This window comes from Melanerpes formicivorus, unplaced genomic scaffold, assembly GCF_026170545.1.
Source record: "Melanerpes formicivorus ecotype bairdi unplaced genomic scaffold, bMelFor1.0.p_v2 SCAF_28, whole genome shotgun sequence".
Taxonomy (NCBI): domain Eukaryota; kingdom Metazoa; phylum Chordata; class Aves; order Piciformes; family Picidae; genus Melanerpes; species Melanerpes formicivorus.
The window spans coordinates 7,246,832-7,272,001 of record NW_027142380.1 but is presented as its reverse complement, the minus strand read 5'-3'; the positions used below and the strand labels follow the sequence as shown (position 1 = coordinate 7,272,001).

Below are 25,170 nucleotides of genomic sequence, written 5' to 3'. Positions count from 1 at the left end.
GCTATTTTTTTTTTCAAATGGCAGTGAGAAAGAGAGCAGGTGGGGAAACTCAAGGGAGAATTTGAAGTGGGAATGAGAAGAGCTGGAACATGTTGGCAAAGGCTGAGGAGACCAAGCAAGCAGCAGAGAACATAGGGGGAAAGAAGGCAGAGGAGCATTGCAGTGGGAGAAATAGCGTAAAAGGCAAGGAGGGAGGGATGGAGGAAGAGGGCAAGGAAAGGGAGGTTAGGCATTTAGTAAGCAGGCTGAGCAGAGGGGTGCTTTGGGGACCCTGGCTCTCCCACCCCCTTGCCAGGCAACCCACCAGCTGCGCACACACAGGCAGAAAGGAGGTGGCCTCTCCCAGAGGTAGCGGTAGCGGTGACACGCATTTAAACAGGGAAAAAGTTTATTTGCCTTTCCTCACAGGATATGCTAAGTGATTTTGCAGTGTGAGTGGAGTGGCATTGTTGCACTTAGCTCTGCATTTATTAAATAAATTTGTTCTCCAACTCCAGTGTTAAGTGTGTATTATGAAACCTCGGAGCCAATCTTGGTGGGTTGCAGTGTGCAAATATTTTTAAAATGATGTAATTAAACAGGGCTTGGGCTGCAGTGTCCACTGAAGTGATTTATTAATTGAATGGTTTGATTCAATTTAATGTTATTTTAGTTTATACAGAAAGGCTTGGTATCTGTTTCACAGAGAGGGACATCTTGTGGGGCTGTCAGTGATGGTTCAGAGGTCCTTAGGAGGAATCTTTAGCACCCAATTAAATATTAACCAAGATGATGTGACTTGTTCTTTCCCTGTCCCCGAAACTATGTTTTGACAACTAAGGCTGGTGATAAAAATTTGCTCGGCAGGCTCGCTCGCAACGCACTCTATTTATCACTAGATTATTTCTAAATTAATCACGCTAAAAATCTTCCCATTGTAATTGTGCTGGGGCTCAGTGCTGGAGGATGTGTGTGTAAATAAAAAATGCCCCTTTTAATTTCACATTGGCTGTATCTTGCCGCTGCCGCAGCCCAACTGTATCTGTTTCGGTAAGAATGTCATTTTAAAGGTATTGTGGTTACTGAGCGGCAGCTGTGATTGAAAAGTATGTAAACTACTCTTTAGTTGCTCGTGTCATTTTTATATTCTGATGTCAGAACACAAGAAGGCTGCTTTAAATTTGTCTTTCACTGTGTATTAATTTTCAAGTCTAATTTTTCTTGGGCTAAAGCATAGACTGCGTTCTCGGCTGCACATTACCATTCAGTGCCAAAGTAAATGGCTACTTGTGAAAAAGTACAAAATTAGTTCCTGCTTGATTACTGTAAAATACATATTTATTTTCGTAGGGAGAGTTTTTATTACCAGTGCATAAAGTACAATTACCCTGCATGCTATCGGTGACTTAGAAGACGAAGTAATCAAGCACCATATATTTATTACCGTGAAGAGCAATAAGTTTTAGAGCCGTGCATTGCTTTCCCAAAACCAAGGAGGAGGGTACAAGGGGGTTTAATTTTTTTGTGGATTTCTTCTTTTTTTTCCTTCTTCTTCTAAGCTTGCAGTATGTGTTGTTCCTGCTCTTTTAAATGAAGGCCATTTAAAATTAAATCCTCAGTTAATACGACTGCATAAGAACTTCTTTGTCTCTGGATGCCCAACCATTGAAAATTAAATGTGGTTGTGGATAAGTATTTATTCATACCATACCTCACACCTGATCTTGTGTCAGTATGACATCATCGTTGCCACAAAGATTTCTAGTGGTTTAAAAATGTTCCGTTGTGAAATAAGTGGGAGAGGTAGAAAAGGGGCAAGGAAGGCAACAAAAATAAACTACTACTGGGATTTGGTGTTTGGCCAATTAAAAACAAAATTAATAAAAAAAAAAGGGGGGAGGGAGGAAAGAAAGATATTCTGAGGTCCACATGCTGCCTTTGATCCCTACACAGGACTTCCATTTGTGCCAGTGGTTGTTCAGCCACAGGGAAGGCTGTATATGACTTAATTTGTATGTTGTGGGAAGTACATTTTCCTAGCATGTGGTCTAGCTTACTTGAAGAATCTGAAATGCGTTATAAATGTAAATGCTGTGTTTAAGTAAAACTTCATTATGTTTTGGTGGTTTCCAAAAATGCACAGGATTTGACCTTAAAGTGTTATTTCAAGGTGTTATGATGTATGAGCTAGACTTTGTAGTCTTCTAAATTAAATCTTTGAACATGTTATTATTGTATTTTGGCATTGGCAAGATGTAGTTCTCAGCTATTTTCTGTCACAGCCTTCATTTTTCTAACGAGTTACAAGACAGGGCCAGATTCTTCTGTAAGAGGATGTGTGTGCAGGATGGGGATTACCCTGTGCTAACTGTGGTGTAACCAAGGAGGGATAAGTCTGGCATTCACATCCCAGTCAAGGTCAAGACAGCTCCTCATCCATGGCTTGCCATTGGGATGGAGCTGATGCTCTCACAGAAAGGTGGGTACAGCCACCACCCACCACCATTCCCCTAGACTGTTGCCAAGCCCCATGGAGGATGTGGTGAAGGGTTTAGAGTTTGGATCCAAATCTGGTTCATATATAGAAGGAGTTGTGTTTCTGTTTGGAAAATATGAGCCCCTTTTACATAGCCCAGGTGTGGATTAGCTGTCTAAACCGTTCACCCATTCCTGTGTTTGTGGGAGACCTGTTTTCAATTCTTACAAAGAGGCCGTACAAGTCAAGCTGTAGAAACAGCAGAAGGGATCCAAAAATGGATTTGAAAGAAAAAAAAAAGTGGAGGAAAAAAAAATTAAAGTGTTTGTGATCTCAGGTCGGTAGTCTGGATGTAGGAGCAGGCATAACTGCTATACATATGCTTATTTCCAAAGAAAATAGTTGCAAAACATTTCCACTTAAGTCTTGAGTGTTCGGGGCTTGTATTTCTTCTCCTCTCTGTAACAACCCTGTGTTGGTGCTACAGCCCATCAAGAAGTATTGCTGGCTGTGAGGAACCATCCATGCTGCACTGTGTGCCCCCCAGGTGGCTCCCAGGCACGACCACAGGGAGAGGCAGGGTCTGGGCCAGGATATGTTGTTGCAGAAAAGTCGATTAAGAAGAAAAGCTCTGAGTCAGCACCCAAACCCGTGGCTATCGGTCGCCAAATCGCTGGAGAGAGAGCATCTTTGAAGTGTTGGTTTTGGTACTGGTTTCAGGTTGTGTGCTGGGGGTATGAATCACAATGGTGATGCGGCTGATCTTCCCTCAAGAACAAAGCCAACCCCAAACAATCGTGGGGCCGCCTTTTCGGTCATTTCACCTGGCTGTCTTTGCCTGTCCATCCTCAGATGATCTTCTACCATGGGCTTGGGGTGGAAAGGGAGAGCAGCTGTGCAGCCAGTGCATATTGGAGGCTTGTCCTCTATCCATGGCCAGCAGTTCCCCATTTTCCTCCTCCTTCGCGGGCAGGCTGGCTCCTGATTGGGGGCAGCCTGAAATGATAGGTGCAAATATTCAGAACCCTAGATGGGAAAGACAGGTAGGATACCTTGCTTCCCCTCCACCTAATTCCTTCCCTGCGTCCCGAATAGGCTGATGCTTAGAAACACATCCAACCTCGAGTTCAAAACGGATCGCTTACCCGTGGTTCTTGAACAGCTAATTTTGCTGGCACATTATTATTCAGCCTCTGCTATTTTCACACCGTGACACAAAACTAGAGAGAAGAGATTGAAATTTTGACCGGTACGTTATCCTGATACCTGAGATGCTGTGTCGATATGAGAGTATCTTTACCACAAGGACTGTCTTGGTGGTTTTAGAGATCCCAGTGTGAATAAGTAGAAAAAAACAGAGCTAATAGCTCAAGAAGCAAAAATATTTTTTTTTTCCCTTAAAGAAATTGATTAACATGCAAATATGTACTGTATGCATATTAAATATCATTTCAAAATGTGATGGGCAGGAAGCATAAGTGATGCCATTTGGTTTTGTGGCATCAGTGTGGGTTGATTAAGGGGGTGGGGATAAATTTTGGGGATTATTGATATAGCATGAGTAGAGCCAGATGGTTGTATTACACATCTTTTGTGTTCTTGTTTGCTTCTTAAAGCAGTTGCAGAATTTTGCCCTGGGCAAAATTTACTCTTTGCTTCTATGTTCCCCTGTGAATTTACTTTTGACAAAGTACTTCACGAAGAAGGGAAACACTCTGCTTTGTGCTCACAAACTCATCTTTTTGCCCTTCTACTCAAGAAATATTTTTTTTAAACTTGTGAAATAAACTAGCAGCTAGGTGCAAGTTCAGTGCCTGTGTGTTGTGTGCTGCTATCCCCTCCAGTCTGTGATATGGAGCGTGTCATTTTGTGCATTTTTCCTGCAGTGTTGGGGAGAAGAAGCTGTGGCAATGGGAGCCCGTTCAGTTTAATGCGCTACTTATGTAGTATTCTTCCATTAAAGAAATGTTGTCTTAAAGATTAATGAGCTAATTTTTCCACTACTTTTTTTTTTTGAGATTGTGGTCTACCTGATTCATGTGATCAAAAACACACTTTGTGGTATTCAGGTTGAGTGGGAGAAGGTTGTGCTGGGTCGGTGGTTCTTCACTGGGTGTTTGTGACATTTGTTGGAACTGCTTATCACCAGAACCAAAATCTACGTGTATTTGTTATTTCCCTTTGAAAGCAAATTTTTATTTCCCATAAAAAGATGAGGTTTTGTTGAAGCTTTGTAAGAAATATTTTATGTCTTTTTTTTTGCCTCACATCAGTTTTTGTGGGTACAACTCCGTGAGCTCAGCTGAGGTTACTCCTCATGTACATCACTGTAGGCTCCTGGATGAGGAGGTCCCTTTCCATCTAGCAATTAGAGTGGAAACAGTTGTGATTGTAAATAGGTTTTGCCCTCAGCCTTTGTCCCTGTGTGGAACGCTCTGCTTGCAGGAGGTGAGTGGGGTCACCTCACTTGCAGTGGTAGGGCTTTTATTTGGGACCAATTCACTCCGCCACTGACTTGGTGACCCTGTGCTGGCATCCCCTCTCCCAAGCAAAGGTGACCCCATGGATTGCCTAGGCGGTAAGCAGCACCTTTGAGCCCCTTTTGGGGAAGTAGTACCTGATGCGAAAATGGGGAGTGGGCATCTCTGACCCTACTGAAATCTCTGCCTAGTTTACTCACAAGGCTAAGGCTGAAGAAACTTACTTCTCATAATGATGCCATTGTGCTCATCCTATCTGATCAGCTCTTGAAATGTTTTAGTAAGTCTATCTTACAACATTATAAGAAGATAATCGGCTGCCTTAGAAGGTCCCCATCTGGAGTATAGAGTTCTTTTACTGAAAGATGTTTTGCCTTTCCGAGATAGCTCTCGCATTTCATCATCTGTTGTGCAGAGATGAAGTGCATATGAAAAGTCAGTGACTCTGAATCCATCTGTTGTTATTATTTTCCACTGATAATTGGCTTGAACAATGAAATGTCTGTGTCTGTAGCCTTTGAAACTGTACACCCTGTTTATTTTCTGGAGGTCTCGCTCCACTCTCACCCTTCTCTCCTCCTCCCTCCCCCTTTCCCCCCTTTATTTTTTTTGTGTGTGTTTTGTTTTATTTGGGATTTTTTTGTTTTGTTTCATTTTTCTCTCAAGCTCATAACTAGTGGAGCTTGCATGAAGATGACATCTTTGACTCCGTGCATCAGTATGTGTCACTCAGCATCTAAAGCTTGCCTGCCAATTTTTGTCTGGGTCCTATGTCTGTTCTGTGTGAGTGTAGAGTAGGCTTACAGCAGGAAAGCTGGCAGATTCAGAGCTCATAGATATCTTACCTGAAATGTAGCATTTATTTCACCTTCTCTATTAAAATATTAATTCAGAGCCCAGTATCTTAATACCTATGGAATTAGATACTACCTGTAATTGTATAATATATTCAGTTGCATCCAGTTTTGCATGATACAGGGTATTAATATTGGATTCCACTAACAGCAGTTCCATTAGCTTGCTCAACCAGTATGAGATATATATGAGCAGGGAGGCATAACTACCAGCCAGAACTGCCAAAACAGTCATTAGAAGCTCCATTGGGATGGACAAAGGCTTTTTACACAGTGATATACTGATTAAATTTTGTTCTATGGTTTATTTGCATCAAGGTTAGATCAGTATCATCTCTGTGAATCGTATTATCTGACACCTTATTTGGAAGGTCATTTCAATGCAAAAATGGTGCATGATACAGGGGCTCTAAAATTTCTTGCAGGATTCTTTTGTGGAGGATTTTTATCCTTTTAGGCTTGACTAGCTCATGGTTGCAGTTTTATCGTGCTTTAACGTGGTGAGTTTACCAAGGCAAAGTAAAAACTGCCTTCGTACCGTATGAGTGCTCAGTGGAACTGAACACACTTGATCCGCATTAAAACTGTGAGTTGTATCCAGAATCCTTTGAAATAATCTGTGGCGTGTGCTGGAGAATCCAGTAGATGTGTGTTGCATCTTTTAAAGCCTAAATCTTTCTGCCTTTGTAAGTACTTTATAGGATGAAATTTTGGTGCTGGGCGCAGTCAGGTCGTCTACGTTACGCTGTAGTCTGGAGCACAAGAGAGTAAGGCAGAGGAGTATAATCATATTTGTGTTTCAATGGCAATCATTTAATACTGCAAGTTATTAAAAAATAATTAAATTACCAAAACCAACATGTAGCTAGGACTTACAATAAGAGGTCAATGTGATTTGACTCCTCAAGTTAGGAAGGGACACTGGTGAATTCCAATTGGTTTAAAATTGTGCCACTTCATTTTATTTCTGGAATGGAAGGATAAACGAGACTGAAAAATAATTTATTTCTCTAGAAGCAAGAGTAAATCTCAATATATAATTATGTATATTTGATTATAATAATAAATGCTTAGAGGTGCTTGGTGGTTATCACAGTCTCTAATTTAGTTGGGTTTTGAAGCAAATATAGTTTGGAGGGGTTGTTTTATGAGAATAATATTTTGAAATAAATGTTTGTAAGGGAAGCTTCAGAAATTTCTTTCTTTTCCCCAAATAAACTAGTAAATAGGTGTGCATTATACAGTCATTCAGCACAGCTAAAATAAATCTGTGTGTGGAATAGCTTTTATATAGCAAACAAAACAGGGGTAGTGCAAGCAAGTTCAGATTTGATCTGACAACCAAAGTCTCTATATTAATTTAAAATCCTCGTTAAAAAAAAGATGGGGCCAGGGATGTATTGGATTTCAGTCCAGTTAGTGAAAATTAATTTTACAGGTGGTGTTTGGTTGTGTTTCTTCTGCTCTGGTGAGATGGGTGGCTGAGCCAAAGTGGGCACAGCACACGATTCAGCTCTTTGCCAGAGCAATGCTCAGATTAGAAATGAAGGTTTGGCGTGGAGTTGTTGGTGCTGTTGTTATTTACTATGACATGAGCAAAGCGTGATTTCATTTGATTTTGTAGCTCCTATCCCCTTAAACAAGCTGTGTAGCTTGTCAGAGATCAGGACAGGTAGCATGCACAGCAGGCGTCTGATTTGAGCCAGTTACTCATTTGCTGAGTGTTTGTGTTTATGCAAAGGGGCCTCTTCCTGCATATTTAATCTACAGTAAGGCAGTGGCTTTTGTTGTGTTTAGACCACATACCTTCAGTCCTTCCTTACACTGCAGCCAGTGTTGAAGCACAGAAAGGCTGGATAGTCCAAAGTGTTTTAGTGTTTTCAAACTCTCAACTTTTCTGCAGTTGGTTGGGAATTACTGTACAGCTCTAAGCCTTTTTCTTCCTCATTAATGGGTAAGTTTGCACTCTGGTAGAATAAGATACTTTTGATTCTGTTCTATTTTATAAATGCACAAAATGTTTGCTTGTTTGTAATTGTCTAAACCTCCCTCCTTAAGCAAACTGGTCCAACTGAGCGAGTTTGCTGGGAATTAGATCAACAATACAGGTGTTTCTGGAATATGCTTCTGAATAAAGTACTAAATGTGGTATTGCAATAGGCAGGTATTTGCGGGGGGGTCAGGGTGGGGGGGATATGAGTTTGGTGTTATTATTCTTTGTACTAACAAATCCTGTTTTGTAACTATCCTGAAGATAATGCTTCCATTGTTAGCTAAAAGCTTTCAAACAGTGTGCAATGCAGAACTGCAAAAGCAGCAGCAGCAGCACACACACACACACACAAAAAAAGAGAAGGAGGGGAGGGGTGTGTGTGTAAACCCCACCAAGCCTCTGGTCTTTATTGTTTCCTTCGAAAGGGTCCTCTCTAGAATGTCTGTGCTGTAATATGTGGAAATTGAATCGTCTCTTCATTGATATTAATAGCACACTAGAGATGTTAGCCATGATGCAGAGTACCAGAACTGTGGAGTAGGAAACCTGATATTGCAGGGGGAAAAAATGACAGTCCTACTGCTCCTCAGTGTGGGAGACATCCCTTCCTGAGAGCAGAGTTTGCATAATGGCATCCTGGCTTAACTATTTGCTTATAGGTGTTTTAATCTCGGGGCTCTGTCTTTTAGTAGAGGCGTAATTACTTGTCGCTTGCTCCTGCACTTATTAACTGCGCAGCTCGGTTGCTGGTTCAGTCTGGACAAATTAGTTTTAAAAATGACTTTGGAGAAAATCTGTGCCGTGTGCCTGTGCATGGTATATACTGTACGTGTAGTGTACGCTGAACCGGGAGAGCGGCGGAGTCCAAGGAGAGGGACTTGGTATCAAAAATTAAAGAAAAGATGACAAAGGGCACGTCTTCAAAGCAGACAGTTGTAGCACAGGCAGCCTTCGGAGAAATGTGGAGAATGTGCAGCGAGGCCAGAAGTAGTAGTTTTGGTTACCAGTTAACTATTTCCTTCGTTTGAGTAACTCCTCTCAAACAGAAGAGTGTGCTGTTCCACCACATGTTGGAAAGTGTGAGAATCTGAATAAAATTTCATCAACCTTATTAAAATATGTAGGGACTTTGGTCTTCTTGGGTACAAATCAGCCTACAGACTCGGAGGCATTTATTAACAATAAGACTGCTGAGGGTTTTTAATAACAAAATTACAAATACCGTATCTAATTGTAAGTGTATTACTTTTATGCACCAGTTAAAAAAAAAACCCCCAACTTTTTATGAGGAAAAGTACCTCAGTCAAAGCACCTTGTGTGATTAGTGCTATTGTATTCTTAAATTTTGATTGATAGAGATAATAGTTTTCACTTAAAAATACAGACAGGTACTTTAACTTTCCATGACAATAGCTATTTGCATTTCTTTTATCTTTTTGTTTAACATTTGTGGGGGTTGGGACGGATTTGATTATTAACTCTTATTGCACACCGAGGTAAATGCTAAAACAAAGCTTTTGTTAAAGCTTCAAAGGTAAAACAGCAAATATTGTTTTTAGGCTTCAATATTTAAAGGCTGTTAAAGGATACCTCGAAAATATTTTCACATGACCATGACCAAGAGTATCACTTGCCTGTCAGGTAGGAGCGAGGAGCCCCGGCCGCCGCCGCTGCCCGCGCTGAGGGGAAGCGGGAGGTGGGAAGCCGGAGGCCGGGGCGGGCGTAGGGGGCGGCGGCGGGGGCTGGCGCGGCCTGAGCGGCCCTGGGCGAGGGGTGGGGGGTGGCAGCGGAGCTGCTGGGGCTGCCGTGAGCCGAGGTGAGGGTGAAGCAGCCGCAGCAGAGCACGGGGCACGGCGGGGGGTGGTGGAATTCGGCGCCTGCGGGTGGTGGCAGAGCCGTCAGGCTTTGCCGAGGTCCTGGCAGTGCCAGGCAGCCCGTCATGAGTCCCGTGGGAGTCCTGGAAAGTAACGGGTCTGGTGCCTTGGGCTGCCAAGCGATGCTAGCGAGCGTTACCTGTAGCCCCGCACCTCCGCCGGCTGCTCCGCGGTGCTCGGGGAAGGGGTATGCCTCTCGCTGCTTTCGTTAGGCGAGGTCAAGTTTCGAGAGGAGAGTTACAACACCGAGATTAAATGGTTAAGGCTGTCGTGGAGGCACGGGGAGCTATTTTAAGGAACGGGGAAGATGTGGCGAGCCCAAACCAGGCGGCAGCAGCAGCGTTTGATCTGCTGGCTCTCAGCAAAGTGCGAGGAGAGGAGATGAGCAGAGATGGCCTCTCCTCATTCAATGGGGCATTTGACAGGTTTGGTACTTACGGGGAACACGTTATGCTCTTTACGTCCCAGGAATTCAACGAGGGCCAGCTCTGTTATGCAAAGTAATTCTTGTGAGGCAAATAACCAGTCCAACACGGAAAGATACAAGACTTACAGAATTGGAACAGCGATGGTATTGGGAGTGATCTGCTCCTCACTTGTCTATTAACTGTACCCTGATTTCCTATAAAAGCTATTAAAAAGGTTGGGGAGGGGGGAATGGATTGTGATGAGTTCGTAGCATTGCCTTACATCTAGTGCTGCTTTTCCAAGGTCACAGTGGACTTGAAAGGTAATGCTGTTTTGAAAGACAGAATGTGCTGTGCATAGCTTTGTCCTCGTAGTGTTATTTATTTTTATTTTATTGTATTTCTGTTTAGAATAAATAATAAGTGCCAACCAGAGCTTCTGAACAGCCTGCTAATGACTGAAAATGAAAGTACAGTCTGATATGCTCCCTCCTTCCACCGAGAAGCAGCAAAGTAGTGAGCATTAATATCCCTGTGTTTTGGCCTGTACCAAATCCATTTCCCCCTCTTCAAAGCGAGGTGGAAGAAGTGCACTTTAGTCTCTTGCAGTTTTACTGTTCACCTGCATTTCACTTTCTGAGGAGGTGATAATGACTCCGGGTGTAGAGAAACCCCTGTGCTGCACCTCCAGAGATTTATTACATGATGCACGGTTAAGACGTAGCCACCTTGACAATGGTCAGGAGCAATATTTCTCCCGTGGATTATTTAAAATACTTAGGTGTTTTGGTTTGGTTTGGGTTTTTTGGTTGGTTTTTTTTTTTTTTTTTAGGTTGCTGGGTACATCTTCAAAAATAAAACAAAATGGGTACAACAAAACTAAACAGACAACTATTAACCCTCCTCAAAACAATTCTACATACGATCAGTGCAGATAACCCGAGTGAGTGCACTGGGTAAGCAGAGCAACCTGTATGCAGGATTGGGCCCACAAGCTTGCCTGGTACCAGATGTTGCTCTTCACAATCAGTGTACAGCCTATATTTTCAGGATTAGCAAAATACCAAATGAAAAGCCTTTTCCTTTTTATTTTCTTTCCATCTTACAAATGTACAGCTGACAAAATCATAGACTGCATCTTCCCTGCACAGGACAAGAAAATAATAATTATGAGAATAGTAGGACATCTTTCATATTTCAGCCTGTGTGCAGTTGAATGTGACTCAGGGAGTTTTGAAGGCAAAGAAACAGCTGCATTAGATGGTTATGGTTCACTTTATTTAGATGAGATTACTGCACAGAAGTGCTTATTTTGATGATCAGGTTTTGATATTTTAAAGGTTTCAGGAAGCCTTGCAGTAAATATTTTAATCAGACACACAAAATATATTTCAACTGGCCTTTATCTATCTATCTATCTATCTATCTATCTATCTATCTATCTATCTATCTAAAAGAATCTAAATAAAATTCCAGGAATAAGTTTTTGTTGTGCTATTGGGTGTGTGTGTTTTCTCTTGCTCTCTCTCTCTTTTTTTTTTAATAAACAGTCTGCTTTCTAGGTAGTGAAGAGGAGATTCCTTTGCTGCTTTAGGTTTCCAGTAATGAATTGTAGCCTTCTCAAGACTAGGACACTGGCAAAAAGAAATGTACATGTGTAATTCTAAGCTGGGCAGCAGCTCAACTGGTATTCTGCTTTCCTGTGTAAAATTACTCACAGCCAGTTTGTGTGGGATCAAGGTCTTAGTTAATCTATTTTTGGCTATACCCAAGGCTCTTCTCATTTAGATATTAGTGAAAATGTTACTAAGTAGGCTTTCATTCTGCAGTGCTCTCTATTGCTGCATATTCTTTTTATTACTGGTTCAATTTGGTTTTGCAGTAGTCAGAGTTAGGATTCCATCCTGCAGCCTCCTCAAAATGACCTCCATGACCTGAAGGACACCACTAAATCAAATAAGTGTTGTGGGATCAAGAGTAGCAAGATTCAACCTGACAGCAGGTATAATGGCAAAGCCTCCTATCTTTTTGTACAGTCCCTTGGTATCAGGTAACTAGGTAGGACCTCACCCAGAATAATAAAGTGGGGCTTTCTGGTTAAAAGTCAACTGAAAAGGTGATGGCACTGGCTCAGGTTGTGATCTTTTAAAGGTTATTAGAGTTGTCTTTCCAAAATCCTGTCCAAGTAAGCTATTTTTACAAGTAACTTCAAAATGTCTTACAAAAGCTTTTACCTGTCTTGCTAGTGGGTAAACTGAGGCACTCAGTGAACGAACCTCACACTTTCAGAAATGCCTGGTAAAGCCTGAAAAGGGCATAGTTTTGTATGGACTGTTCCCTGTGTGGGATGCCACTTGAGCTGAGGTGGGAGGGTCGTGGGTGCTTGGAGACCTTCTCTGCATTGATGAGGCAGTAGGACCACTGTTGCTTGCAAAGTGGATTTTTGTTTGTGGTTTGGTTTTCTATTTTAATCATCTCCTTGGGGGAAAATCTGAGTATAGTGAAGTGTCTTGCTTTGGTAGGATTTTTTTCTTTGTTTGCTCCACACACACACTTACAGTGTTGATGGTACTTTGTGTTTATCTTAAAGACAGCATGATGGAAGGAATGTGTGTTGCCTACATCAATTTGCTCACCCATATAAACATTTCCAGGAGGAAAGTCTGTATTTGTGTTTTTACATTTTGAGATACTCAACTTTTAGACTATTAATGAGAAATTTTCACAGGTGGGAACAGCTGTCTCTGCTGCTCATTTTAACTTCAGTGGTACCTTATCCAAATTTTTGAAAGCCAGGTAGCATGTAGCAAGACTCAACCAGAAATGAAGGCAGTCTGAATTTCAACCAGGGAGTAATTTGTGAGAGGAGCTGAAGTCCTTCCTCTTCAGCCTTCTGTGGGTGTTGTCCTTGGTAGACCCCGCTGGTTTCCTACCAGCTAATGGTGGACCAGTGTTACTAGGTTTCCTTGGAGCATATTCAGTTCATCTATGACAGGTGTGTTTAGAAAATGTTACCTGCCTTTTAGAGCGTTCTGAAAGGGATATTGTATGCACATTTTATGCAAGTGTGTAATTTTCAGCAGTTTCCTTAAAAAGTAGATTTTAAGATGGTTCGTTTTCTACCATGAAGACTCAGGATAGAAATGAAGTCTGCTTGCAAAATACTGCCAAAATAAGGATCTGACTGCCAAATACCCAGAAAATTTATAAAACAGATAAATATGAAAAGAGGTTTAAAGTGTCAAATCCGAGATAACCCCTACAACAAAGCGGGATAAAAGCCTTTATTGTTGCTAATCTAAGAGCACATCGTATGCCAAAGGTCATGTATTTTACATAAAAGATGTATTGTTTTACATACCCTCAGGAAGGTGAGACCTGACCTATTATGATGGAGTAGTGTTATGTCCTTTACAGTGCAGAATCAGGGATGTCTTGTACATGTAGGCCAGCAAAGTACACAGGGCTTTCTATAGTACAAAGCAAGCACAAATTTTGGTCCTTGATCTTCTGGTGCTGCATTACAGCTACCGGGAGAAGCTTCTAACTCAAAATACACTAAACAAAAGTAAAATAAACCACCAGTGAGCAACAGATAAACCCAATATTCATTTCATCTCAAGGTAGCCTCTATTTTTTTGTTGTTTTTGTTTTCCTGGCTAAAAAAAAAATTGGGTTTCAATGGTAAAGAAGTAATGCCTCATTTTTATTGTGAAAACATTTTCCTTCCAAAGTAAATGGCAAATGAGTACCATTTTCTTTTGAAAGAACTTAATGAAGATTCTGATTTTTCTTTTTCTTTTTCCTTTTTTTTCCCCCAGAGGTTGATATTTCACTGCTTCAGTAAAAAGCTTCACCTACTGATGTAAATATCATAACTTGCCATCTGATGAGTTTCACAAACACCCCCAAAACTTCGCATCGCTGTGTGAATTTTATGAAATGGAGTTTCACGTAGCTCTTACACATCCACATGTCACTGACTTTCCGTTTCATATGATGTCATCTGTGTCACCAAATTATTGCATATTTCTTTCTTGTCTTTATTGCATGTTAACTCTACCCCCCCTGCAGCAGCAGATCAAGATTTCAGTGAAATTATGTTCTAATTTTACTCTATTAAGGTATTTGGTCAATTGATGTGGAATTAATTCTGAATGCTGTTAGTGGTTTGAGTTAGTAACTTGATCTAAATTAATAAACAAATGTTTTTCTTTTCTCTTGTACCATATGTTGATCCCAATTACATGAACAGAAAGTGGCAGATTGTCATGTTTCTTAAAAGATTACATACTCTTTTGCATAAGAGAGAGTACACAAGATGCAGTAATATACAGGGTAAAAAAAAAAAAACCCTTACACGTGCTGTTTTCTCCCTCCTACTTTTTATAAAGATACACTTGAATTATTTCTCTTTCATACCCACTGCTCTCACCACCTTGGCATACTTGCCGTGCTCTTGGTAATGCTTAACGACAAGATATCCCAAGACAGGAAACAACTTTTTTTGAATTAGCAGGATGCAGCTAGTTTTAAAATCTCATCTAGGAATGTGTCTCTATGGAAAAAGGATAAGAAGAGGAAAAAAAAAAGCAGAAAAGGATCTAGGAGCTAAAATAGCAGTCGTTACAAATGGTCTTAAAACGCCTTAAGTAAGGAGAACCCATTCAGACAATAGTCAGATTTCTGAAACAAAGGACTGAACTCATCTATTATTCAAACTGAAAATAGATTGATAGACATCAAGATTAAGAAAGTTTATGCTAGAGAACAAAGATGTCTCATCTGCATGGTGTTTTTTTTCTCTCTCTCTCTCTCTCTTTTTTTTCCCTCCCTCCCTCCCCAAACCCAAGTTGTTCGTGCTGAACTGAAGAGCCTCACACTGGCTGGTACTGATCAGCAGCAGTCCTGTGACTTGATTGTTTTTATTAACTCTCTCTGAAAGTCATTCACCATTAAACACGATTAGATTAGTTTGTTGCTTTATTTATGTTTGTACTTGCAAGTATGCTGCCAATGAAAATGCTTTGGGTGTTGTTGCTGACACTGACCCAGCAGTCACGTGTGTTACCTTCTTTCTCTGCAGGGTAAGAAGAGTGACCTTTTTGGGTGGCTGTAACTGAAGATTGCTTCACAGGAGCAACTGAAGAAGGTAAATATGCTGCTTTGCACACAGTTTCTGAAGCATGTCTGACAGAAGGATCTGATCCTGCAAACCCCAGGAGTGAGCCTTAGTTGCACAAGTAAAGGCTCTCCTGGTGATAGAGAAAGATTGGGGTGTTGGGCTTGGACCTAAGCTACTGGAGTCATCGCTGTGCCTTAAACCCGTGTTTTGTCTGAGAAGCCAAGGGTTTAGGTGTCCAGTTGTATTTTAGGAGTAAGACCACAAAGATGCACTTCTTAGCTTTCAGCCATATTCTGAGAAGGCTGCTTGGTAAATGTGTGTGAATGAGAAGACCCTGCTCTTGGTCATCTTGGTGGCCATATGGTTAAGTCCATGGATCAGCATCCATGGGTGCTTGGCTGGGAGCTGTAGTGATACGGGTCTCCTTACCAGGACAAATCCCTGGGTAATGGTCAAATCAGCTTCAGTGCTGCTTTGTCCCAGGCTTAGACACTCCTGGATTCACAGCAGCATGTCGAGCAGAGCAGGAGAGAAGAATTTAGCTGTTAATTTGATTGCTTATTATCACTGCAAAAATTAAAACACATGCTTTTGAGTCTTTTGGAGCGTAGTGAAAAGGGAAGAAATATCACTCTGCAAAATGATTTTTATTTAAAGCAACGTGAAAGTCCCTTTCTTCTAAATTAACTCCTTGCCTCTCTTCTGGTCCAGAGTTTCAAGTTGGAAGGGAATATTAACATCAAAAAAAGTGGTGATTCACAAAATTAACTTTCAGAAGAGAAGAGTAAGGCAGATCAGTGTTTGGTACTGAAGGGTGTCATCTGACTGAGGTTCATATGGCTGCTTTATAATCACCTTCTTTCAGAAATTAATAGTCGGTTAAGCACCATAGCAACAAGCAACACTGATGTAAGCGTTGAGCAGTGGCTGCTGTTCGCTGTGATGTCAGTGCTCGTTAGTGCTGTTCTCTTGACCTTGTTTGAATATAAAATGGTGATTTCATTTTAAACTTCGAATTTTGCAGAATGACTAAATGCATCGGAGCGAGTTGGAGCTATTTTTATTTTAATTTTATTAAAATGTACTTCAAGGGGGGGAAAAAAAAATGTCCCTGTTCTCTTCTGTTTTAAATTAAAATAGATCTGAGGGTGATGTGGTTTTTTTTTTTTTTTTTTTCCCCTTCCCCCCCAGTTCTTTGTTGCCAAAAATATCTATTTAGTGAGGATGAAATCCATGAAGTTCAAGTGAATATTGGAATCCATGGCCATGCCAATGGTGTATGTCAGTTGTATGATCTTTCCCTTTCTTGAAGATTTGAATATCACTGCTTTGTTTTTCTTTTATGGTAGAGGCCATGAGTTATGAGATTCATTTCAGCTATTGGAGAAGCAGCAGATCCTGCAATTTGAGAAGACGGTAGTTCCTTGCCCTGCAGTGTTGTTCCCCCTTTGAGTTTTTGTGAAGAAGGGAAAAAAATTAAGTTCCAGGTGCATCAAAGGCCCTCAGATTTACTGGCATTCTAGGGGAGCCACAGTCATGAACAGGATTCTGTGTTACCCAATAACGTTAGGAATTTTGATTGTGGTGACTGCAAAACAACCTTTAGAGTCTTAACTGCCTGTAGACTCATCTCATTTTTGTAGGCCGTAACTCTAAAAGCAGACATATTTTATATTTCTACCATCAGGACAGCATCCAGTCCATATGTGCTCTCTGGCCATGCATCCTTCAGCAGTAGGCAGTGTGGGTTGATTTGCAGAATATATCACTGGAAAAGAGTTAGATCTTTCAATCTGACCTCCTGAATATGGTGGGTTATTAAGTCTCTCTCACTTCACCCCCCTGGGCAGAGTTGGTAAGCAGGGTTCAGCCAAACTGTCTCCTAGAATCTGGTCCAGGTTCAATGGGGAAACCCTTAGGACTGGAGAACTATGGGTCAGCCACAGTGTGTGCAAGCAAGGGTGCATGTGGAAGCATGTGCTTTCAAACCGCACAACAAAATTCACAACTTGATGAAAACTCAAGTTCTTCAGTGTGTCCTGTAATTTAGGACTTTTTACCTGTGTGGGAAGATTTGGCTCTGCCCTGCTTTCGCTGCAGCGAGAGGTGCTGTTTTCAACAAAAACCTATTTGCTGCAGGATCAGTCCATAATCTTGCAACATATTTCATAAAATAAAGCCATAATGAATGATATGTGGTCCAAGGAACTGGATGTCAAATTTCAACTGGGTGAGAATTGAAACTGCCAAGATAATAAACCATGAGAACAGGAGATAGTAATGGAAGTAGTGATAGAGTCCTAATTAGAACAGTGCCACTGAAACAGGGAAGGTTAAGGGTTTGGTTGATTGAGTTTGAGCTCAATTGCTTGATAGCTTAATTTCAGGTGAAAACCCATCTTCTGAGTTAGTGCTTAAGCCGCTCAGTGCAGTTACAGAGCAGGACTCTCTACTCCTTGAGGAGCAGCTGTGTGGACCTGGGCGTCCCAGCACTGCATGAGAGCCTGGCCTCAGGCTCGTGGGGTGGGATAGAGCACAGAGCTGTAGATTTTTACAACTGCGTGTTTTGTTTGCTTTCTCTTTTTTCTGTGAGCTCCTAAAGAGCTCTGAACAGAGGCACAAATAACAGAATAGATACAGCGAGGGGCTTTGATGGTTAAACCTTCAGAATTAAGATGTTTACGTTCTCCTTTATTTAGCACTGTTAGGCATAATGCCTAATTATATGCCAGGTTTTCCTCAAAGTAAGACTTTGAATTGAAATGTTTGATTTGGGGAGAAGGGAGGGGAAATGTATTTTTACAGAATTATGGACAATAGTGTTAGTTTTCCAGGAGCAGTCATTTGTTTAAATGTATGTAAAAGCAGTTTCGATAATCAAACACCATTCAGTGAGCATTGTAAATCAGGGGTAGCTCGCACAGTGGAAAATGGAGATGTAGAAAACATGCTACTAAAGTTGTGCATTATTGATAACAAAAGACACAGGCAGACTTTTAAGATAGCAAAGATAGAATCCTTTGGAAAACCTTTAACAGGGGAGGAAAAAAAAATCAACACAAAGGATTTAGCAAAGTTGCACTTAGTTTAAAATTTCTAATATTAATGCTTGTCAGAGTTAAATGCTGATTAAATATTGATAATAAAACAGAAGCTACCTGCTTAACTCAGAATCAAATGAGATGATCAACAGATAAATCTGTGGGTTTGAGCTTTAACTTTTTTTATGTATGTACATTTTCTCCACCCTTCCCTTCAAGCCAGGAAAAAGGTCAGAAGGACTTTTTCCTAAGTTCAGCACAAAAAAAATGGATTGTGCAGTTTCTCTATGTGGAAAAACAACGTGCTTCCGGGACAAAAACTTATATATATGTATATTTTTTCCCCCTCAATAATCCCACCACTTTCTTTCATCAGGAAGAGGCACAGCTTTCAAACTAGGTTGGCATGTCACTGTGCCATGTCTTCGCTATCCATAGCAGGAGCAGCTCCAGGCAAAAGACAAAGCCCCGCAACAAACTTCTTCAGAGAAGTTTCTGTTTCTGAAGGGCTCCACAGTGTGTGCCATTTGTCCCCTTGCTAGTGACTTTCCAGAGGATGTGCTGCTGATGTCTTCACTCCTGTTTTCTGTCCCAGCTGGGTAGCAGTGGGGTTAGCACCTCAGGTAGTGGGAAGGTTAGTAGATTGTTGTTTTCTTTCTCGAGTTTGGCACCTTAACTTTTCTTGCCTTTGGCCAAATGGTCTTAAAGCACATTATAGAGCAGAAATAGCTGTTGTTCCTGGAAGATACAGTTTGTGACTCCTTGTGAATATGAGTCCTGTGACTTGGCTGCATTTGTAAGTCCATGATGAAGCAGACAACCTGGTTTTTGGATGTTGTCTCCAGTGCTTTCTCTGCAACAGGGCCAGATTACATAGAGCTGTGTTGGGAGCATTTTGTATGGGTTCCTGTATCACTCCCAACAGGATCTTGGAGACCCTCATTGATGCCTGCTGCTCATGCACTGGTGGGGTTGTAGTCATGCAGCTGGAGTGATTAGTGTCTGTCAGGCCACATCCAAGACTGGATTGTTGGGAAAGGTGGTAAGATCCTACTTTTTAAGACTTTAGATTGAATAAAATTGCAAGGTGCAGTGAGGTGCACAGTGTTTCTGTAATCTCTAGTAATAGAAATGACAATGTTACCTGCATGGTTTGGGGTAAACACTGAAAAACAGCTGCGTGGGGGCCTTTGGAAACACAAAGTATTTGAAGACCTTACCTATTGGAATGACAGCTTTAGTCCAGAGATTGTTGAAGCTGCATCTTCTCTGAAACAATTGGGTCAAGAAGGTGTAGAAAATAGATTAAGATATTTTGGAATAATTTAAAAAGCACCTGAGCAGATCTCATTAACATGGACCACTTGCATGCTGTATTGAAGACTTCAAAGATCTGTCAGAGGAGTTCTTTCTGTGCTATTGTCTGCCAGCATTAGCAATCTCAAGGGAACATGTTTCTTTTGTTTGCTTTTGGCCCATTAGCTTTTCTTCTTTTTCTTCTTCTCCTCAGTGTTCTGTAATATATTATAAATCTTCAAGTGGGTTGGTGTAAAAATATGATTCTTGTCTTTAATATAGTTAGTAGCAGGTTTTGATCCCCTTATCTGATGCTTTTGGACCAAATCTTTCCGGTCTTCACGAAGACTACTAAAGTGAGCAAGATTTGACCAGTATTTTGCATAATCCTGCAGTTTTCCTTCCATTAGCTTAGGTAAGATGCTTGATATGATCTTCAGGAAAATGCAGGTACTCATTTATTACTTAATATGTGTTCAAAGGAGTATCAGCTGTTTTCAGTCTCTGAAGAACATGAAGCACAAGGCTGAGTGGTTCATGCACACCTCCAGATTTGGAAACCACTGACCAAGTCTGTACCCATAGATCAAACAGTTGCATGTGTTGAAAATTACCCAACATCTCAAGGTTCTAACTGCAGATTAAGCTGCTATAAAGGGTTTGCAGATGTCCACCAGTTGCTAAAAAGTGCTGTGAGGTCTGTTAAACTAAGTTGTCATCGGAGGAGGCCCAACCTTTGCTATCTAATGAGTTGCATGCAAAATATCCAGCCATAGTGAAAAGTGTCACAATGAAGTCAGGGCTGCGCTATCCCTTCCATGAGATGGTGTTTAAATTCCTCCCACCACCCCTTTGTGTATGAGGAAATTTAAGCTATGTGGATCCCAAGAACGAAACACAACATCCCTTGCTAGGTATTGATGTGTCTGTGAGTCATTTCTTTTGTTGCTGCAGCGATGGGTGCTGCTGTTGAAGCTGGTTGGACTGGTTGTTCTGAGTCATTTGGGAACGAGTGTGGTAAAAGTTGTGTTCAGAAAGTTGGAGCCTGTTCTTGCTCCATCAGTGTGTCACAAGCAGCCTGTCCTCTCATACTGATTGTAGCTTTGCTATGGACATGACAACAGTTATGTTGCTGTTTTCCTCATTTAACTTCACCGAACTACAGATGCACCAAGGAAACAGCTAATAATACACCATGAAATGCAGATTATGCGGTTCCCAGCCTGATTCTTCAAGGCCAAGACAGATAATATATCAGGACATGCTGTGTTTTATCATAGCTTGTGTGAAGAGAGAATCGGGAATGGCCTTATTGCTCTAGAACCCAGAGCTGGGCAACCGGTCAGGCAGCCTGAACTCATGTTCAGTCTGAAACACAAAAGCATGATGGAAAGACTCAGTTTCAAGGTTTCCCTCTGAAGCAGGAAAATACCTCTGAATGAAGAGCTGTGCTGAAACTTGTCCTTGTGCAAGTTATGCTGCTGGGCTGGTGGACTCAGTGGTGACTGCTGCTTGCTGGTGCAGATGGGCGGATGGGTGTTAATACACTTCATTGCTGTCTGTTGGCATCTCACAGCCATGCCTGCTTCTCCACACAAGAGCCAGAACCACTTGTAGATTTGCAGGCTTGAAACCCGCCTTCAGCAAATGTGTGTCACAAAGTTGATGCTCTTGTGTGAAAGCTGGTGATGTGAGAACATGACACCAGAAATAGATTCTTCTTGCATATTTCATGTTTGATTTGGTCATCATCTCTTAGGTCACTGCTTGTTGGCTTCTACCACAGCAGAAGTATATCTTCTAGCATGTTGTCCTACAGTGGTAGCAACCATATTTTACAGTGGCAGTGTTACAAGACCGGTGATGTCAGTGGGCAGTACAGTAGGACACACTTTTTATTTAGTTGCTCAAGGCATTTAAAAGAAAAAGGGAAGTTTTTTGGCCCTGGTTGCCTGCCCATATTTCTCATTGCAACATGTGAAAGCATTTTTCATGCTGCTAATGGCAGGAACTTCAGACGCCACCTCTGAGATGTTTAATTGCCAACTGTTTCTCCCAGTGCAATTAGTGAATTTTAATTTGGGGCTCTCCCACCTCTGCTGGCCCTATAGTTTTCAGTGTGTTTTGCGTAATACTGCTTAATTGCTCAAAAAGGGTCACTTCTGACTCTGAGCTCACTGTTTATTTTTTTTTTGGTTGGGTAGCACAAACATTTGGACATTTGTAACTAAGGCTCTGACGTCATTTCCATGGCAAACCATTAATATCAGTAGTTTATAATGTGACTTTACAAAACAGATTCTTCTTTTTTTCCCAAATACGATGATGTCTTTCTTAATAGAACTAGTATTCCCTCTGTTTTGTAAAGAAAAAGATCAATTGGCATCTTTTGAGTGGTAGGTCTACTTTCTTCTCCTGTTAGAGCCCCAATGTTTATCCATATTAGTTGTAATACAAATGGTTCATTTAATCCTCTGACGTGTTAAGGGGTTAGGGGATCCCACTGATGGAAGGAAACGTCTGTGGAAGGGCACAGCGCTTCCTGCTACTGGGGCACTTCCACCAATGGAACCCTGATATGCAGTTGTGACATTAGTAATTGTCTGTAAAGATCTTAGGAATAGAGCTACATTCAAAAGCCAACAGCAGCATAAATCAATAATATAGGCAATGAGACCATTTCCTTTTAGGTAGGGAAGGGGATTTTTTTTAACCCCATTTTAATTGGAAAAATATCACACAGTTATTTTTACAGGGTTTTCTTGTTTGCTTTATTGCTGTCATTCTTCTCCATTTAAGTTTCATTCCAATAACTGGGAAAGATAATTTTTATTGGGAGACTTTTGCTTTTAAAGCTGTATTGAATGCAAGTTTTGAACACTGTTAAAGATGTTATTATTGGGGAAGAACAGAAAATCTGCTTCTGAAAAGGCTGAAATTCCTTTGTGTCTTTATTTCTCTTTAAGATCTGATGGCTGGTGAGAAAAAAAAATGCTTTAATTATTTGTTTCCTTTTGTTTTAAAGAGGGAGAGATAATTGGGTTTGGTGCTGCTTGCTTAGAGTGTTCAGAGCTCAGTTTTGGAGGACATTAAAATAAGCCCACAGGAGGTCTTGTAAAAGTTGTAAGAAATGGTAAGTGTGTCTGCTGAGTCAATTAGGAGAGACAGATTGCCAGGGTAAGGCTGCACAGTTCTGAACTTGTTATTTACTCTCTGCTATCTTTGAAACAATTCATTTCTGCCTTTAATTTCAGAGCAGATAAATACAAGTTTTGGAGGGGGAAAATACATTACTTAGACAAAATACTATTTAAAACTGAAGGAATTATTTAGGTTTGTATTCATGGAAGGTAAAAGGAGGGTCTGTCCTGTCTTTCTTTTGAAAGTTGAGTAACTCAAAGAAGATAGTTTGAAAATGCAGACTCTGGCTTTTTCAAGTGTCTCCTCAATGAGACCTAAGTGCATGAATCAATATGGTTTTTCTTAATTGAATTTTAATATTGAAGTTATTTATTTTTAAAAGAAATTTCTACATCTTGAACCTCTGAGAGCATTCAGTTTTTTTCAGAGTTGATTAACCCTGTAATAAGGTGCAGAAAATTGCATGAAGAGCAGTGCAAATCCCCCATGTGCACAGTGTAAATCCCATGTGTGTAGTGTGTGCTCCCTAATTCTCCCCAAGTTTGTGTAGTCAGTGTGTGTTGGTGATCCACAGGCCAGCTGGAGCCTTACTGCTCCGTGAGCTGCCATGGTTAACTCACTTTGAAATACTTGCAGATCAGCCATAGTGTTTTCTAGATACTTGATAAGGTCAGAAATTCCAGTAAAGGCCTTTTCCTCCTTTCCCAGCACAGTTAGGATGGAAAGCTCAGACAGGAGCTGAAGCAATCGTTGGGATTTATTAGGCTCAGCTGTGTTTGAAACTCATGCTAAACTCCAGCAGTGGATTCCCAGCTGGGCAGGATGAGGCAGTGTCATGGAGCTGTGCTACATCACCTGCATCCCAGTGTCACTGGGACTCCACACCACTTGAGGAACCTGTTTTTGAACTTACCCTACCAGAAGCTACAGGAGAGGAAGGCTTTTATTTACAAGGGTTCTGAGCACTCTCCTTGAGTCTGAGACCACCAGACATTTGTTCTTGCCCTGGTTGGTATGTTGCTTTGGAATATTGGCAGGTGGTAGCTTTTTGTTGAGCTGTTGGGCTTTTGTAGAACATTAGGAAAAACTGTTTGTCCCTTAAAGTAAATCTGCACTTTCCCAACTCTTTCCCTCTGTTTCCTGTCTTCTCTCAGCTAGCAATGGCCTTCTCCAGGCACCACTGCACCAGTCAGCTGCATGCAGCAAGGGGAAGCCCTAAGCAGTCCCTGTGTGCTCTAACATCCTAAGGCTACATAATCTCAGTTCCCCACTTGTCTTCTGTGTCTCTGTCTTCCTTCTTAGCAAGAGTAAGGCTCTTATCAATTATGTTATGAGATACCAGCTACCTGCAGAGGATAGACCCCAAAGTACCTCCATGCATGGCTGGGGCAGTATCTGGCCTGTCTCAAGTCTTGTGCTTCCCTGCTGCTGTCATTCCTGGGGAGGAGGTAGTTGACCAGGCATAAATGCCTCCAGAAACGAGGGGGATGTTGGCCAAGTTCAGAGAGGATATGCCCCTAAAAGGAGAAAGAACATGGAGTTAGAGGTCTTCATCACACCTGGCACCGGTGCCTTCACAAAGAACGTGGAGAGGGGGCTGCTGATGGTATGGGAGAACGTTGTGTGGGAACCTGTGATGTGTAAGAGACAGCATCAGTGGGACAAGAATTTCTTTCCCCCAGGAGGAGGGGGAGAAAAAGGTCCAAACAAGCTTTGTATACATTTGAAAACAGCTGTAAAGAGACTTTCCCAGATTTTGTCCCCTGACATTGACATCCTGTCTGGTCACCGCCCATGAAGAGTGATCTGTGGCATCATCTGGGTAAGACCTTAGTATATCTCAGCAGGAGAACTAGAGTTTATCATAGTTTTATTGGGTTTCCCTCAGCATGTAACTGGATGCATTAATAGTGACATGATCCTGTTGTGACCTGGACTTTAATGGGTTTGAACTTGGAACTGTTCAAACATTAAGAAAAAGCTCTTGCTCCCTGCGTGTATTCAGCAGCTGCTTTTTATATGCAGAACCCGGAGCTGCAAAGGTTCAATGGTGGTGTATTTTCAACTTTCAGATGAAAAGGACTAAATAACTGCCAAAAAAAAGGGCTATTTCTCTCTTGATGCAGATGTGTGACTGCCAGGACATGCATACATCAAAAAGACAACGTTCCTCTGAGCAGTTTAAAACCTACTGCTTTGTTTTGTTTTGCTTGAGGCAAACAAAGTGTCAACCCCCTCAACCTTGGGAGAGGGTTTTTGCTGTTAATGTGTGCTTTGTGCAGAGCCTGGGCCCACGAGTCAGGGTTTGGGGGTCATTTCCTACCTCTGCAGCTGACTCAATCCATGGCATGGGTACTGTTTGTTCGGGAAAAAGCTTTCCTGTTTTTTTTTACTTGATTTTGTACCTTGGCAGCTGTGCATGATGTACCATCCAGAACATGCTTTTTATCTTATGTCAAACCATAACTGTGGCAGCAAGGCTTTGATTTGATTTTTCCCATCTA

At 41.4% G+C, this 25,170-nt stretch overlaps 1 protein-coding gene across 9 annotated transcripts in view; it reads left to right on the top strand.

Moving 5' to 3' along the window:
• Positions 1-25,170, top strand: part of FOXP1 (forkhead box P1) — a 405,896-nt gene that overhangs the window by 157,912 nt on the left and 222,814 nt on the right. For 8 of the 9 annotated variants that reach the window (XM_068154355.1, XM_068154360.1, XM_068154362.1 and 5 more), the window contains one exon: positions 15,150-15,215. The gene's annotated coding sequence lies outside the window, so the exon portion shown is untranslated. Of the gene's footprint in view, positions 1-7,674; positions 7,744-15,149; positions 15,216-25,170 lie in introns of those variants that run through there. The other variant, XM_068154356.1, reaches the window with a different exon arrangement.